The following is a 12,866-nucleotide window of genomic DNA, read 5'->3' on the forward strand; positions in this document are numbered from 1 at the left end:
ACTTGTAACGGCCCCACCTCCCCCTAAGGCGAACCAGAGGGTTCGGCGGACCGCCTGCCCACCTCTCGCCGGGACTCAGTCGATCACTACACTCACCGCTCTAAAGTACGCGTGACAGAAACCAAAGGAAACGAACAATACGGAAACCACCAAGCTATAAGGTTGAAAGTCCCTGCCACAATTTGTTTCTCTACCTTCTCACGCTTGAGTATACTCGTCCGAAACCTCCGTAGTTTCAATAACTCCAGGCAACCATAACGAATGAACACGTTGGAGAGGGGTAACACGTTTACATAAGCAAATACTTTTAAATATATACATGATCACAATGTTACAAATCAAAAGGGAGTTGTTTGATCAAATACATTCAAGGTTTCCATCTATTGAGGAGCTATACAAAAGAATATATATAACCAGCTCAACTCATGCTTCCAAAAGATTTTCCTGTAAGGAAAACAATGATAACAAAACGGGGTGAGCTATAAGCCCAATGAGGTACCAAAATAAAGAGATACAGTCAAGGACCAAGTAATTCCATGCTCAATTAATCACATACATGTACCCAACAGGAAAATAAGTAAACAATCCAGACAGAAAGGATACAGATGGCTCTCAGGAGCCAATTTCCCGTTGCAGTACTTGATCCGACTATGATGACCCTCCGTCAACTTTCAAATAAGAAAGCCCGTCCAGTAGAACACCGCTTTAACGCCAAGTCCCGTCCACCATTCATACCCCTTACCGGGCCCGAACGCCGAATAGAAACAGGAATGGTAATACTCGAGTATACCGGGATTCAAGAGTCTCAATACTCAAGAATTCCATAAAGCAGGCACCCACGGATTGTCAATTTCCTCGACCAAGCCCTTGCATGGCTCGATTTAATTAACTCCCCATGAGGTTGAGCTCAGGTTTAATAAGGAAGCCGTTGGACGCATCCAAACGACATTATAACAAGTACAGGTAACAGGTTCAAGTTCATAACATGTACAAGTGATAGATTGCAGTTTATACCACACAGGCAAGAGTACGAGTGTGATAAAGTACACCCTCGTCTCAATCACACTAAACAGGATTCACAGTCATTTATGTCATAGATTTCACGTACAGATAGCTCAAGTAGCAACAATACAAGGGGTGGTACACTCACCAGATCAAACAAGAATAGTTTCAAAAGTTTCCTTGCCAAGTGTGATTTTACTCGCTGGCACCTCCTAGAACAAGCAAGGCAAACACTTACGACTTGACATTACAATTGGAATCAAAGAAATTTGCAAGTAACTCGGTTACAAGTCCTGTGCGTAACCACATGAACCATTAATGCAAAGGCAATGCGACTTCGGAGTGAAAAGGAGTAACAATCGGTCTTAAAGGCATGAACAACCTCAATACTCTATCTATCATAAGTAACCAACTCCAAAGTTGAAGTAGAAAATGAATGTACAATCATTACTCGGAAAACAGGATTTTCCAGTTTTGCACAACCCTATATGAAAAATCGTATCTCAAGTTTTGTAAGTCCAAAATTGATAAAATTTACACCGTTGGAAACTACATTCAAAGGGTTATAACTTTCCAGAAAACACCATCTTATGATTCAGAACACAAGTCGGTCAAATTTAGGTCGCAAGGTACTGCTTTAACCATCACAAGACAGAACAGGTTACAATTTTCAGTCAAATTTGAAAAATCACCATAAATTTCACAAATAGAAACAGGGTCTGAAACTTACACGGTTTATAGCCCTATGAGTCTAGTTTAAAACGCAACAAACGGAACTCAATTCCGATATTCCTACATCAAGATATAGCAAGTTTCCTAAGACTGCGCAGGAACTCTTACGAAAATTTTGACAGCACTTCCTTTAGTTTTTCCTTACTTTTCCAACCAAACCTCAATACCAATTCACTCCTCAAATTCACCACAATCTTTCCCACAAACAACAAGCTATTAAACACCTTGAATTAAGACCACAATATCCTTCAAATGCAACCACATCAAGGAGCAAAATATAAACCCTAAAACTGGAAATTTTGCTACAAAAGCTGAAATTCTTTGAAGACAAGTAAAACCAACATTCTCAAGCTCAAAATTACTCTTATCAACTACCAAATCATGCCCAAACATTAATCATCATAAAACAGAAATTTTACCTATAAAACAGAAATTTGCTATACCTCTACTTAAACCCATAAACTTAGCTACAAGATTACACATGTAACATCTCTAATCCACTACTTTACAAGCATAAGAAGTACAAGGAAATTTCTAGATAGTTTACCTTGAAACTTAAGGAGAAATGATAGCTTAGAGCTCCAACTCCAAAACTCACTCCACCAATCCCTTAAACCCCTCCTAGCTAGCACTTGTATGGAAGGAATTAGAACTCAAATGGTGAAATCTCAAGATTGAAGCCAAAATTTGAAGTTAGGAAAAGAGAGCTTTGCTTGGTCTTTTCTCTCAAAAGCCACGACTGGGCAAGGAAGAAATGAAGATATTTTTGGACCAAAACAAGATAAGAAGGAAGAGAAATCGCCGGTCAAAGCTGCTGTCCCATCAGAATCCGGCCGGATATGAGGCCGAGACTGAACCATTTTTTTTCAAAATTTCAAGGCAATCCGGCCAGCTATCCGGCCAGTTTCTGGCCAGATTCCCGGCCGGATTCGGCCCCTGTCTTTGTTTTCAAAATTTTTTTTTCCAAGTTCCATCCAATGAATATATATTCAAAACTCATGCACAAATACTTAATACACACAAACACATGTTCACATATATGAAATGAAACCCTCCTTAGTATAAGGTAACAAATTCTTTTATTTTCAAAAGGAAAAAATAAGCATCAAGAAATGCGTAGAAAAGATGAAAATTCAGGGTTCTCACAAAAGCTCTCCTTCCAAAACCGGTCAGCCAAGAAGAAAGAAAACAGTCCACAAGTTCCTTCATGTCACCGACCTTCATCCTTTCAATGTTTTCACTTAAACAACATGCCAAGTGTTATCTCCAACTCAAAAAGAGTCTAAAACATGTTAATACTTCAAAAACCATCATGAACAAAGTTCAAACATTTCATCAAACACTTGGTAGGCATACTAACTAACCCTACTACCACTTGTTTAGCTCAAGAAGATTAACCACAAATCTCATCCAAATAACTTGTAGTTTGCCATTAAAACTTAAAGTACATGATATATCATCATAAAACCAAGATTTAAAGATTATTTACCTCTCTTGTAAGAAACTTAAGTCACCCAAAACAACCATCAAACCAAGAGCTTTAAGCTTGAAAATCACCCACTAGGTTGGAAGTAGTTTGCTCATTAACTTAAGTTCTTCACTTTTGATTTTTCTCTCAAGATCAAACTAGGTTTAGAAAGCAAGGAAAATGGAGTTTCTCTCCTTCTTTTGGCAGCAATGAAGGTCGGCCAGGCTAAGAAAAAAAAAGCTCCAAGATGGTTTAAATTCCTTTTAATCCTTTGGTCAAACAAGATCCATGGCTATGGTTTTGCCACATGGCCCAATTCTTGTCCAATCTTCTTTTAATTTTTGACTAATGATGTTTCAACCCTTCCAAATGTTCCAATACCAATTTAACACCTCTAAATTCTTATATAAAGTCCCTACCACTAATAAAAGGACACTTGGTAAAATGCAAGTGGTGAAATAAACTAAACCAACTCAATGAAATGTTTTAATTCAAGTAAGAGGAAATGAAATGCAATACAAGGGAATTGTTGTAGCACATGTAGAATATAATGCAAGGGCATATAATAAGTTATTTAAATCCTAGGGTGAGGCAAGTAATTTGGAAAAATTGTATTTAAAGTGAGGGTTCTCACATACGTAACTTCCAATTTATCTAACATTAGAATATTGATATTGAATTTAGTTTCCTATTCGAGGAGAATATCTATTTGAGAAGATAAGTTATGACATTCTTTACTAAAAAAATTTGCACTCCTTATTCAGTTTATGAAGAAAAGAAGAATGTTATAAACTAGTAGACTATAAATTGCGATTTATCTATTTGCACATGACGCATTTTAATAATGTGCCCTCTTTATTTAGGCTATGAAAAAAGAAGAATGCTACAAACTAGTAAACCATAAATTGTGATTTATCTATTTGCACATATTGCATTTTAATAATTCCTTGTAGTTAACATAACTTTCATCAAACTTGAAATAGTCCTATCAAGACAATTCTCATTGGGACAACAAGGAGCGCAATGGCTTTTTATGAAATCAGAAATGACCTTATCGTGAAATTTAAAAAGGTATTGACTTCAAATTCTTTCCTAATTGCCTTGTTAAAGAAATAATACAATTAAGTTTGTTGTTAGGTTACAATCTGAAGATAGTAGCAATGCACCAAGAGTCATTTTTCTTGAAGTTTCTCCTTTCTACCAAAAGTACTCAAACAAAAGGCAATTATATGTGTTCAAACATTACAAATGCTTTAACCTCTCTGTCCCTCAACTGTTCAACAAATAATAGAAAAACTACTAGCAATAGACTTTCAAACTCCTTACCTCATGTCATGTTGTTCTAAAACACATTATCCAAGATAAAAATTTCAAGATTAGGGGTGTGACAGGTTTTTTATATAAGTGCAAGTTAATTCCGAATTTTACCCATTTTGACTGCAAGTATATAGGTCAAATTAATAGTTTTAGGGCAAATATCGGGTCGATCCCATGGAGAGCGATTTTCAAGTACTAGGTCCTCACTTACTCTATTATTTAGACTAACAATAAATTGGAGCAGCAAAACTATAATTACTACTAGCTCCAAACCTTAACTAGATATTTGCAAGATAACAAATGGAGAAAATTCACTAAATACTTGAGTCTAAGGATGTAGATTTCACTTATGGCACAAAAGATACAAATAAATAGATTTATCTCTTATTATAACTCTTGTTTAACTAGAGATTCATTTTCAATATTACCATATCTCATTCTCATGATAAAATGGCTTAGAATAGTCTAGTTTTCCCTAATCTCATGGTGAATAACTAAATCTACTCCTATTTCCTTCATGAAATGCAAATTTAATCCACTTAAGTGTACCTCTATTTTCATGAGTCTACTACTCAAGCTCTACTCATGTTGTTTCATCATTATTACGAATTTTCATTGAATAATAACAACCAAGAGCTTGCTATTGATGATCAGCAACAACAAGTGATAAGCATGCACAAATAGACAAATTAATACAAGATGTAACAAGTGTAAACCATATTTACTTCATATCAAATGGCCATAAGTTTCATCTACTCCCTAGATCCAGAAATTTAGCTACTCATATAAGATATAACAAGTAAACTCGTAGCTTCATTGCATGAATCACAAGTAAAAGATAGATAAAGAAAGCTTAGCTAGGTTAAGGAAGAAGTTTCCAATGATCTTCAATTTCTTCCACAAAATGGTGTACAATGAAGTCTCCAAGTGTTTTCACAAAAAATGCTAATTAGAGAGAACAAGACCAGACTAATCTCTCAGTTCTTATGCTCAAATCTGATATGAGCTCTCTCTCTTATGTTTTTTTCTCTCTTTTAATGATTCTCAAAGCTAAATTGTTAAGAGAGTACAAAAAAAAAAGGTTTTGGACAAGACAATAAGCTCCTTTTTTCTTCCTTTTTGCATCAGAAGCATGTGCAGCCGAAATTCTCTCTCCAACTATAGCTGGAAAGTAGTGTGAAAACAAGACAAATGGTTGAGCAAATTGTAGAAATCAGGCTACAATACGTGACTACAACCCACGTATTCTCAAGTCGTGTATTCACTTCTGTGAATTTGGCCTTGCTTCAACTGTTATTTTCTCTATGATGGAGGCCGAACAAACTTTTGGGAAAAACTTGAAAGTTATAGCCCCTCGCGTTAGACTTCCAATTCTTCAATAATTATCTAATTTGGAGCTCTGTGGACTGGGATATGATCGAAATACCATTGACTGCTCAATTCCCTATTTCAGCTCTCGACCATACAACTAAGCTTCTGTATTTCGACTTTTTGACCAGAAAAACAATTGAATTGGACTTTGATGTATTTATACCACATGTAGATCTATCTCTTAGTTTCAAAATGGTATAAAGGTTACCTCGATCCGATGTGTGTAACTCAAGATATAGCCAAAATATAAAGATGTGTCAAAACTGTCTTCACTTGCATTTCTTCATTTGACTGTTTTGCACTTCATGTCTTCTTTTAACACTTCAAATCATCACAAATCATCCAATTCTCTTCTCAATTCACACCCTTTGATGATTGAATCATTAAACCTATAAGAACATGAAGTTTTTTACCATTAAAATGCATAAAAATGCAATGTTTGCCATTTAAACCACAAAATGTACATTTTTACCAAAACCCTAGTTATTTAGTTATAAAACTAGATAAAACAAATCAAAATTAACTAGTAAAATATATTTAAAAACACATAAAATATACTCTTGTCAAGTATCCCCACACTTGAACCATTGCTTGTCCTCAAGCAATTAGAAATACAAACCAACAATGATTCAAAATGTTGAAAATAAACATATGTGCACCAATCAACTTCATTTCCTCAAAACAAGGTAAATAACCGTTATGCAATCATTCATTAACTCTCAAGTACTCATAATATCATGTAAAGGAGAGATATTTATACCCTAATTATGCTAGTTCAATTCAATTTCTCACCTTTAGCCAATGTCACAAGTAAGTAACTCATATAATCAATAAAAATGCTATCTAATCCCATGATCATCTTTTTATTCAACTTAGGGAGGGATTTATTCATATAATATAGCTAAATATTACTCAAGTTGTGAAAGTGACTTTTGATGTGAGGATCGATATTTTTAGATGAAAATCACCGGTTACTCAACACTTCACATACTCAAGTTGCCCTACATACTCTTAATTCAAGTATCGTTTTACGTGAAAGTCGACATTTGTAGATGAAGACTCTCGGTTACTAAGTACAAGAACCATTGGAGTAGAATAACTCTTATTAACTTTCCCTTTTTTTCTACTTTTTTTTAAAGCAAAGATAATAAACATTTCCTCAAAAGAATAATCATGAGAAGAGTGCTACAGTTATTGACCATATTAATCACTTAACTTATAAAATCAAATAAAGAAAAAAAATTTCATCAAATATATAAAATATAGGCATAATTTTTTTCACTTTACAAGATATACTTTCCTACAAATGTAAAAATTATAATCATATAATAATCATTTCTAAGTTAAATGAGAAAAGAAGTTTCTAAATCACATATATTTATCTCAAAAGTAGAAGGAATGTAAACTACTAATAGTGTAGAACTTGTTATCTCTTGGATAAAATCAAAAAAATTTGAAACTTTTTGACGCAATTTTGCAATTTTGGACAAGATTTTGAAAAAATTTTGATAGAGTTTCCCTTTAGAACTGGACGAAACTGCATGCTAGCAAACTCAAAATAGACAACATTTAAGCACAAGAAATATTTTCAATAATATGTCCAAACATTTAAACACATAGTAACATCCAACCGACAATTCCCCCTTCCCTCCCACACTTAGCCGACACATTGTCCTCAATGTGTAGAAAGAAGTACTCTTTTTTCAGAAAGGAAAGAAGCCAAAAATAGAAAGAAGTACTTCCCATGGTGAAGGGTGTATGAGGAAATACATGAGGTGAAAGAGAAGAAGAGAAGAAAATGCAGCCTGCGTTTTGTCTTTTAAAAAAGGAACCCTAAAAACAAGACTTGAAAACGCGACCATGAGCTCGCGTTTTCTGCTTTAATGATGCAGAAAGGAATACACAACGTCGCGTTTTCTGTTTTAATGTTGCAAAATGGAATAAGCGATTGAAGAAAACGCAACTTGAAGTCGCGTATTTTGGCCGCATTTTCAAATTTCTGTAATTTTTCTGCAGAATTGTTTCACTTTTGAAAATTACACTTGTTGCTTCAATTGCTCAAAATGCATCCTAGATCATTTTTTGTCAAAATAATCAATGCGCGCATATGCAAAATGATCAAAACATGCATTCTACCCCTATTTAACAAATAAAAAACAACTTTTACTCAAATAGACGGGTAGAGTTTCTCAATCAAACTTTGCCTTTTTCACTTCATTTGGTCACTTTTGCTTCTATTTCCAATACCTACAAAACAAACAAAACAAAATAACATCAATACATAACAAAACCCTGAAATCGCACTAAATTGAAATAAAACACTAAATATTGGGTTGCCTTCCAACAAGTGCTTCTTTATAGTCATTAGGTTAACTATATAAATTCATTATCAAGGAAGTTTAGTAAACGAATAATTCACCATTTTAATTCGTGATGGATCATTAAATGGTGGCTTGATAACAAAAGCCACATATTCAAATGATATGAGAGGTGGAAGTGGCTTACCAATCTCGAGTGAGTCATAGATATAACCTTGAATTTGTGTCACTTGAGTACTCACCAAAGGAACGTCCATATAACTTTCTTAGGCGATAATATCTTTAGAACCTATACCTTCAAAACACTCCTCAAGAGGGGTTAAATATGAATCACTTGAAATTTTTTTTATATTTTCTTATAATTCCCTTTATTTTTGAATAAGTTAATTTATAATTTCTTTAATACTAATTTACTTGCCTTAGTAGGTGTAACAAATAAAAGAGTTGAGATTTTTATTTTTACTTTTATAGTTGGCGCATGCTAGGGTTTATGGTGCATAGTGGTAGTATGACTAATTGGTGAGATGTGTGCACTAAATTTGGTTGATGAGAGTGGGTATCATGTAAGAGGTGTGACGACCCCATCTCCCCCTAAGGCGAACCAAAGGGTTCGGCGGACCGCCTGCCCAACTCTCGCCGGGACTCACTCCCGCACTCACTCATAACTCAAGTAAAATAACGTGCATCCATAGAAAATAAATAACATATCCACTTCAATTTAAGATATACATTGATGCTCAAACCCAGATACAAAGTTTCTACATACCAAAAAAAAACTTCAAAGTGTTTACAGTTCGAGTACAATCAACCTTAGTCGGGTACTAGCGTGAGTACAAAAGCAAAACTCAAAACAACTAGACTACGCTAGTCAGTACATGTCTCATGCCTCGCTTGTACCCCCTGTAAGGAAAACAAATGGCGTGAAATGAGCTAAAAACCCAGTGAGGTTCCATATAACAAATTGACCATTTTGAAAGTACGAATATCAACGTAGCAAGTTAATGGCATCAAAAGTTCATAAGAGTGAACAATAATACTTCAAGTAGCAAATTTCAAAGTGAGCGAGTGTAAAAGTTTTCAAAAGAAACAATAATCCAATAAACAATAATCATTCCAAAGTATAAGGATACGGAAGGCTCTCAGGAGCCAAATTCCCAGTGCATCACCAGATCTTGATCAAGGAATAGTTGACACTCCGTCAACCTTCAAGTAAATAACCAATCCAGTAGAGCACCACTTACACTACTCTCCGTCCACCATTCACACCCCCTACTGGGCCCAAAATCCTCAATAAACACGGGTGGTAATACTCGAGTATACCGATTAGTCAAGGAGATATCACTCCACTCGACATAACTAACGACCCATGGTTCGTTATCTAATCGACCAAGCCCTTGCCGGCTCGACTCGATTAACTAGCCAATGGAGTTTAGGGTCCCCAAAAGTCGATGAGATAACACTCCAATCGACTGAATTAAAATAAAAGTACGGTGACGGAAATGAAAGGCACCTCCCACTCGGATTGAGCGCGGTACATACTGCCGCTCCGCACTTACAACTCAAGTACAAGTATATCAAGTTAATTGCAACAATAAACAAGTATAAATCATGTTAGGGCAAGTGCGATAAAGTACACTCTTGCCCGATCAACACATCTCATATCAATTATGTACAAGTATTGTGAACAAGTGTCCAGGTCAACAGGTATTTGAAAGCACTCACCTAAAATGCGGTGCCTTTACAAGTTACGTTCGGGTATTACTCCGTTTGAGGAGTCCAAATCTGCGATAAAACATTGTTTAAGAACTTTTAAAAGTAACTAAGGCTCGAAACTTAAACGTTTCGTTCAATAAGAATCAAGAATATTGAAATTCATTTGGAGAATATTCGTGAAACACTCGCTCGCTTTTCAAACTATATAACTTTATAACATTATACTTGGAAATGTCATTTGAGTCAAAAGTACAAGGAAAACGTACATCAAGCAGTCATTATTTTATTTCTGAAGGGTACAAGTTCGGCCAAGTCCTTACTGATATACCTCGGTAAAACAAGACACAAATATCCTAGATAGTTCAAGTAGTAATCGCTCTTAACCCTTACTCAAGTCGCAAGTATATTTCTCTATTTCTCGAGCGTAAATTTGCGTAGCATGCCCTTTGTATTTTCCTATTTCCAGCCATTTATGGCTTCATTCTTTTTCTCAATCAAACCAAGGTTACCCACAACACAAATTCACTTTAATAGCCATTCCATAGGCTCAAGACAATACAAGTATAGAAATCGAGCTAATAACAAATGCGGAAATGAAGCTAATCACAAGACAGATTTGACGGGTTTTTGCGGAAATGACACAACCAGTACTACGCTTATCGGATTGGAATGAAATTTGTGCCGTTTTGAAGCTAAGACACAGGGCTATAATGTTCATGAAGATCACTTAGTCCAATTTCCAGCGTAACCTGGTCAAATTCCCAAATTACAGAGCCAACTTCCAACTATACGGCTAATTAACTGCACTGCACTAGAATGGTCATATCTCAGGCTGCCAAGGTCCGTTTAAGGTGTTCTTAGATGCGTTGAAAAGCTAAGACATAGTAAGAAAACTTTCATGTTTTGGAAAATGGCTAAATCAGCACGGATCCTAGTGAATAAATAGGATAAACTGGATGAACTGACTAAAACGGAACACTGAAAACATCCTAAAATAGTGAGGGTATTTTGGTCTTTTCACAGTCTACGTTACCCCAATTGAGTTGAAATTTTGTAGGCGTCTATAAAATACCATTATCTACAACTTTCGTGTTTTATGAAAAGCCTAAGTTGGCCTCTAACATGATGCAATAAAACCGGACAGAATGGGCTAAAATTTTCCAGAATTCTGAAATTTTTCGTTTTCAATGCAACCTTTCTTGATTTCTTGCTTCACTTGCTACCAAAACCCCCTATACAATCTTGGATACAACATATATTATCCATACATCAAGTTTAGGCAGCAAGCCATCAAAACCTAATTCATGAAACTAAAAGGAAAAACACCCAAAATATGATAACAACCATCATTCACCACAATATTGAGATGCTAAGCTAATTCAAACAAGATCAAGTGCAAGAAATGGGGAAATCATCATCCTTACCTTGCTTAAGTATCTTCCAAGAATAACCCTAGGCTTCTCCTTCAAAATTTCACCAACACCTCACTAAATAAACACTCAAGGATGCCTTTAATCAGTTTAGTTTCCTTTCTTTCTCACTTGGTTGATCAAACTCAAGATGAAATGGTTGTTTTTTCTTGTTTTTCTTGCTTTCCTTTTTCACTCTCTCTCTTGGCTGTGATGGTGCAGAAATGAAGAGTTTTGGAGTTGGTTTTAGTGATAAATATGATGTAAATTCATTAGTCAATCAACCAAGAAAAGACTACCACTTGTTGCTTCAAGATTGGTTCTTAATTTTTTTTTCCTTTTCCTTGTTGTTTTTGGTCAAAAAATTCGGCCAGCTTGCTCAGCTTTATAGCTGATGTTTGGCTCTAATATTAAAGAGATTAAGTATATAAAAAATGATGGTCAAATAGTGTGGTTAATCGGTAGTGAACGATACACGTCGGTTCGCACGTATTAGGGTTTTTACTTCCTGTTCATTAACCTTTTATCATTGCTTCTAGTCACATATTATTTCTCACCCAAAAGTCACTTTTAATCACCAAATTTGATCCTTGCTCCTAACCGAAAAATCATCCGGAGAAAAATCGAGAAAACCCTAATTTGCTCCAATCTTGAAAACGAAAAGTGAAAACCTTTACTTTTATGTTCATTTGCACTTATTGTGGAATGATTGGGTAGTAGGGCTATAATAAATTAATAATTTCCAAATAAAAGGGTATTTTAAGAAAAACGTGAGGGTTTTAAAATTTCATAAATTGAATTTAGGGTTTCGGTTAAAATGTGAGAATTTTGAAAAAACGGTCAGTCACAAGTGAAACTAGGGTTTTTTTTGTTAGACTTTTGGGGCTTTTAGTCTTTTTAAAACAAAACAAGGTTTTAAATCAAAACCAAAAAAATGCACTTTAATATTTTCTTTACAACCAACCTCCTAATATTCGGGGTATCACAATCTCCCCTATTTAAAAAAATTTCGTCCTCGAAATTTTCTTACCATCAGGACCACAAAATCTTAAGTTAAATGGCAGATCATATCTTCTACATTCTCTTCCCCCTTCGACGGCCCAGGGTTGGTCTTGGTCGATTTTTGGGCCCCTCTCTTTTCCCGTAATGGAACTGGACATTCAGCAATCCAATGCTTGGTGCTCCTACATCGCTGGCATTCTCCTCCTCTTTTCCAACAACTCTCCTTAGTTTGGTTGATTTTTCCACAATAGCCACATGATAAATGGAGGGTTGAGGTTTGATCTCTTTGTGAGACAGCTTTCAGTCGCTGTCCTCCACCCGAGACTCCTCTCGGAGTACCTTCTTTTGATGTCCCCAAAATTTTCACACCACTAGCTCCTCGACCTACTTTAAAGGGTGGCCTATCTCGTTCACCTTGTTCTTGACTTTGATTTTCACTAGGTGCACCCCTTTTCTTTGCATGGAAGCCCTTCACTTATGCCCTTGCAATTTCTATCCTTTGGGCTTTTTCTGGATTTTTCGTAAAAGTTTTAC

General features: G+C 35.5%; 1 long non-coding RNA gene across 1 annotated transcript; it reads right to left on the reverse strand.

The window, feature by feature from the left end:
* Positions 1-366: 366 nt before the first annotated feature.
* LOC140010306 (uncharacterized) lies at positions 367-2,431 on the reverse strand. Its single transcript, XR_011817593.1, has 3 exons — positions 2,282-2,431; positions 1,151-1,214; positions 367-444 (listed from the first exon to the last, which is right to left on the reverse strand). It is a non-coding gene; the product is annotated as an uncharacterized lncRNA (long non-coding RNA).
* Positions 2,432-12,866: the final 10,435 nt, after the last annotated feature.

Source organism: Coffea arabica, chromosome 7c, assembly GCF_036785885.1.
Source record: "Coffea arabica cultivar ET-39 chromosome 7c, Coffea Arabica ET-39 HiFi, whole genome shotgun sequence".
Lineage (NCBI taxonomy): Eukaryota > Viridiplantae > Streptophyta > Magnoliopsida > Gentianales > Rubiaceae > Coffea > Coffea arabica.